General features: G+C 52.2%; 1 protein-coding gene across 4 annotated transcripts in view; it reads left to right on the top strand.

Moving 5' to 3' along the window:
• Positions 1-5,781, top strand: part of BCOR (BCL6 corepressor) — a 123,001-nt gene that overhangs the window by 10,903 nt on the left and 106,317 nt on the right. The gene's annotated exons all lie outside the window — the stretch shown is intronic.

Here is a 5,781-nt window from a genome sequence, read left to right as displayed (position 1 = left end):
GCAGCCTTAAAAAGCAAAAAAAAAAAAAAATCTGGCTGCATAAGCTTGGGTCACCACGGAGGTGTGGGTTCGATCCCCAGGCCAGCACAATGGGTTAAAGGATCCAGCATTGCCTTGCTGCAGCTAAGGCTGGGGTCACAACTTTGGCTCAGATTCAGTCCCTGGCCTGGGAGTTTCCATATGCTGCGGGTGCAGCCATAGAACAAACAGCAGAGTGGCCTTGTGAAAAGAAACCAGAGGATCTAAGAAAGTAGAGGTGAGGTAAAGATCAAGACATTCAGAAGGGTCCCCAGTACTTGAACCATCCCACATTCAGAGCCCCATTCTACCTTATTGTAGTGTTTCTGTCTCCCCTACTAGACTACAAACTCCCCAAGAGCAGAGACTGTCGTGTATCTTCACAAGCCTGGCGCAGGTTGGCACAAAATACTGATCAAAATGTTTGGGAGATCACAGGTGTGGGGAAAGCTCTGGAGCAAGACACATCTGGGCTTACGATGGGGAGTTCCTATCGTGGCTCAGCAGTAACGAACCTGACTAGCATCCATGAGGACACGGGTTTGATCCCTGGCCTCGCTCAGTGGGTTAAGGATTCAGCGTTGCAGTGAGCTGCAGGGTAGGTCATAGATGCGGCTCGCGCATCCCGTGTTGCTGTGGCTGTGATGTAGGCCATCGGCTACAGCTCCGATTGGACCCATAGCCTGGGAACTTCTGTATGCCATGGGCTTGGCCCTAGAAAGAAAAAAGCCAAAAGAAGAGTTCCCATGGTGGTGCAGTGGGAACGAATCCGACTAGGAACCATGAGGTTGTGGGTTCGATCCCTGGCCTCGCTCAGTAGGTTAAGGATCCGGTGTGGCTGTGGCGTAGGCCGGTGGCTACAGCTCCAGTGGGACCCCTAGCCTGGCAACCCCCATATGCCGGGAATGTGGCCCTAAAAAGCAAAAAAAAAAAAAAAAAAAAAATGGTGGGAGCTCTGCCCGTAGCGTAAACTTTCTGAGCCTCAGTTTCTTTAGGAAAAGGGCATGAGAATGCCCCCTCAGCAGGTTGGGGAAAGATTTGGTGAAGTAACTGCAGGTAAAGCACCAAGAAGGTAATAAAAAGATATGAATATAAACGGTGTGCCCTTGTTCTTGAAGGGGTGATGGAGGGTTTGAGCTGATATCCTTTGAAGCACAGGAAGGAAGGTTCATGCAAGGCCCTCGCTGGGCACAGATCTCACTGGCCTGGGATTTGGGTCAGCAGAGAGAATTGTCTCTAAAGCTCTGTGTTCCAGTAGCCTGGTGAATTAGAGCCGCAGGACCCCACTGTCCAGCTGGCAGGGAGCCCCAAAGCTGTGAGCTGGGGAACCGTGCCAGCCTTTGGACTCAGGCTCGGGGCAAGGGGCAGGTCCCAGGCTCTCGGGCGCTAGCTCCTCTGCAGGGTTGAATTGTGGCTGAGCCCAGCCTGTGCCCTGAGGGCCAGGCCACTTGAGATGAGTGGCTGGCAGATAATCCCAGCTGGTACTGGCTTTCTGTGGTCTGGGGGAGAACTGGCCCTTGGGCTTGACCTCTGCTCCTGTTTCATGGCTGTATTTCATCTTTGACAAGTTCACCCCTTGGCATTTGGCAGGGCAGGGAGGGTGTGGCCTACTTCCCTTTGCGGCTTGAGCTTGGCCCATTCTGGCTTTTTCAGTCGTTCCCCACCTCTCACCCCCCACCCCCCACACAATTTGGCCTGTTTTTCTCCACTTCGCAGGCGGCTTGTTCTTTTTTCCTGCTCCTTGGCTGCTAAGCTTATTACGTGTGTGTGTGTGTGTGTGTGTGTGTGTGCGCGCACGTGTGCGCGTTGGGGGCAGGGAAGGGGTTAGGACCTGGCCCCCCATCTTCCCCTCCCCAGGCCAGATGTCTTGCACCCCCCAGCTCAGCACTTCCCCAGGAGGGCAGGCCGTGGGTTAGGGTCAGTGGGGGGCCCTGGCAGCAGGAGACTGGGAGGATCTGCCTCAGGGAAGGAGAAAGGGGGGGTGGGAGAGGCCAAGGGCACTGCTGAGCGATCCTGTGGGGGAGGCCTAGCAAAGGTGACTCAGTGTTGCATTCATGTGGCCTGTGACACATCCACTTGAGGGTCAGGGAATGAGAAGTGGGATTTGTGGAGGAATTGGGAAGAAAATGAAGTGGACCCTCCTTCCATTCCCCCCCGCCCCCGTCATCCCCTACCTGAGAAACTTAAAGAAGAGGCGAGAGGAGTTCCCATCATGGCACAGTGGCTAACGAATCTGACTAGGAACCATGAGGTTGCGGGTTCGATCCCTGCCCTTGCTCAGTGGGTTAAGGATCCGGCGTTGCCATGAGCTGTGGTGTAGGCCAGTGGCTACAGCTCCGATTAGACCCCTAGCCTGGGAACCTCCATATGCTGTGGGTGCAGCCCTAGAAAAGGCAAAAAGACAAAAGAAGAAGAAGAGGCAAGAAAAATGTTGGGAAGGAGAAGGAAAGAGTGAAAAAAGGGAGGGGAGGAAAAAAGAAAGAGCAAAGCTAGCCCGGTAGAGGAGTTCCCTGGTGGCTCAGTGGGTTAAGGATCTGGTGTTGTCACTGCTGTGGTGAGGGTTCCATCCCTGGCCCAGGAACTTATGCATCCTTGGGTGTGGCAAAAAAAAAAAAAAAAAAAAAAAAAAAAGATGCCCTGGTAGAGGTAGAAATGTGTGGTCCTTCTCTCCTGCCCAGTGAACTGGCTCCCTTGTAGGTCAGGAAGGAACAACAAATTGGGTCCTTTCAACCAGGTCCTTTAGGGGAAATGTGAGATCAGATTGGAGAAGGCAGGTTACTGTCCATCCTCCAGGGATTCTAGAAAGAACGAGATGTTGTATCATCCAAGGTAGAGGATCTGGGTCATAATGAAAGATGTCCTGCCCTCCACACTTCTGTTTTTAGTTTTTATTTTTAATATTATTTTGCTTTTTAGGCCCGCACCTGCAGCATAGGGAGGTTCCCAGACTAGGAGTTACAGCTACAGCTGCCTGCCTACACCACAGCCACAGCAACGCCGGATCCGAGCCGCATCTGCAACCTACACCACAGCTCACGGCCACACCGGATCCTTAACCCACTGAGCGAGGCCAGGGATTGAACCTGCTTCCTCACGGAGCCTAGTCGGGTTCCTTACCACTGAGCCACAACGGGAACTCCCACACTTCTGGTCTTAATCCAGCTCGCCGCCTTCTATGGATTTAGCCACATGTTATAAAACTGACCGGCCCTACTTACTAGCATGGAAGGGAGGATCAGAGGTTGCCAGCTGCAAGGGGGCCAGTGCAGAAGCAATTGAATGCTGCGCGTGGATTCGGCGGGTTCAGCATTTGGGGGAAAGACTCAGCCACTGGGGGCTGGAAGCACCCAGAGGCCGCCTTCCCGACCTGTCCCGCTGCTGACTGGGACCTCAGATGTGTTCCACAGCACAGGTTTAGGGACCCCATGGGGCTTGGGCTTCCTCAGAGTATGGTGGCTTAAGGGGAGTAGGACCTGAAGTTAAAGAGCTGCAGCTCAAGGCTCCAAAACCAAGCTCGCCAGTGTTACCTCTTCCAGGCCACCCTCGGGAATCGTGCGGTGTCATTTCTCCCATAGTCCACAGCCTACGATGAGACACAGGCCCACCCAGATTCAAGAGGCCGAGGGAACCCAGACCCTACCCCTCACTGCGAGGGGTGTCAAAGAACTTAGAGTCACTGGAGGGGGGAAAAAAGAAAGCCATGCCGGGTACTCTTGAGGACTAAGCTTAATTAGCACTGGCTCTAAACAGAAGAGTCTACGTTATAATAGGAGCTTGTACCCTCAAGAGGCTGCATACATTCTGTGGGGGGCGAGGGGGAGGCGGAGAGCTAAAATTAGGCCAGGGTAAAAGAAATCGAGCCATAAAGCAAATATGGATTTTATGAAAAAGAGACGGCATCAAAGGACAGCTCTCTCCGCGCGCACGTGAAGTGCGGGAAGGACTGAGGAAGAGTTGGTGGGTGGGATCGGTGGGGTTCTGGGCTCGTGGGCGTAGGAAGGGGAGGCAGGTGAGCGGCAGGACGGGGCCACCCGCCGCCCACCACCTGCCACCCGCCGCCGGCCACCCGCCACCGTCCTTCAGCCGCCATCTTGGGGGATCCGGGTTAACCCTTCACCGCTTGCTTGTTTCACTCTTTGCTTGCCGGTCACCTATTTTCCCCCCCGACGTACAGATTAGCTTTCCGTGGTCCAGAGCCGGGAATGCAGCTCGTGCATTTGCTAACGTCAGTGTGGAAAAGACGAATACCTGAATAATAAATCACTCTAATACTTAATATTTGTCCCCTCCCCCCAGGTGTGGTTTTAAACATCCAGCATGGACAGTGTGGTGGCTGAAAGGCGCGGGTACATCTCCAGGGCCCCAGGTTCCCATTATCCTTGTCTCTCACCCCTGAATGGAGAGTTTGACTTCTAATTTCATGCTAGGGGTTTCACAGGCAACATAATTGTATTTGCCTCTGCCTTTGATCTGCTATTTGATCTGCTATTTCATTGTGGCTCCACTCGGAGACAGATAGAAACGTAGTGGAAAAACACGATTTTGTTTTGCTGCGGAATTGGCCGTTATTCTTTTCTCTGGCTCCCTTAATGTGACACACCTTCCCTAAATCGGAAAGCTAATCCTTTTCCCGTTTTTTGCGATTCCAAAAGGCATGTACACCTTCTGGCCTGCTTTCCTTTTTGCTCATGAGGGTTTTTTTTTTTTTTTTTTTTTTTTTTTTTTCAAAGCAAGGCTTTGGGGCAGGATGCTCACGTTTTTAGATCTCAATTAATATCAAAGTCCCAGATTTACTGGAGAACTCCTGGGTGAACTCCGATGTACCCACCCCTTTCCTGACCTCACCCCCAACCTCCCAGGATGTACCTGGTTCACCCCAGCCCCTCTTCAGGTGATTCAAGTCTGCAGGGCTGAAAAGCTGGTCTGGCTGTGGCTGGAAGCCAAAGAAATCCAGATGCAGCAGGAACCCTGTGGGTCAGAAGGAGCAACATTCAAGGTGGCCCCCGAAAGAAGCTGGCTTCTGGCACAGGGCCGCCACATCAGGTTGTGTAGTTTGTGCACTGCACAAAGATTCCCACTGAGACAGGGCATGAGGACTGGAATTCAGGCCCAGAGGCACCTTTCTTCAGGGCTCACAAAGTCACCAAGTAGGCTAGTGGCAGGTCTGTTTTCGGGGCAGAGGAGAAACAGATTTTCTCCCTGATCAAGAAGAAAAGAGATGGTGACACAGGGCAGGACGGGGGTCAAAAGGGCATCTTGGAAGCAGAGTAGACCAGCCTCAGGCTGCAGACCAGGCCAGTGTTGACCCAGCAGGTTTACTGGCCCTTTGTTGTGTCCCTTCTCTTCCACAGGGTCCAGTGTTCACAAATTACTGACTTACTGGGTCCCTCCTCGGCTTGATTTGAAATTTAAAAAAAAAAAAAAAAAAGACAGGGGTGTCATCCTACCTATCAGTCTTATTTAGCCAGCAAGGTGGGCTTTTTTGTGTTGGGAGGGGAATGTTTTCTTTGGTTTTGAATGTGAAGCCTTTCGGGGGTGTTGTTAACTGCGGGCCTTTATGTGTGTTTGAGTGCAAGGCCCTAACACATGGTGCAATAGAGTTGGACATCCTAACAGGTTACCTGTGAACTTAAATTCACACTGACGTGTAATGGACCAAGACAATTTGCATTTAAGAGTAGAGGGTCTTTGGAGAAAGCAATTCCTAGTCAAAGTTAACTCCAAAGAGGGAAGTTTCTGGTGCCAGCAGTAGGCTCCCAGAGG

This window comes from Sus scrofa, chromosome X (genome assembly GCF_000003025.6).
Source record: "Sus scrofa isolate TJ Tabasco breed Duroc chromosome X, Sscrofa11.1, whole genome shotgun sequence".
In the NCBI taxonomy this organism is placed as follows: Eukaryota; Metazoa; Chordata; class Mammalia; order Artiodactyla; family Suidae; genus Sus; species Sus scrofa.
This window is presented reverse-complemented; position numbering and strand designations above follow the sequence as displayed.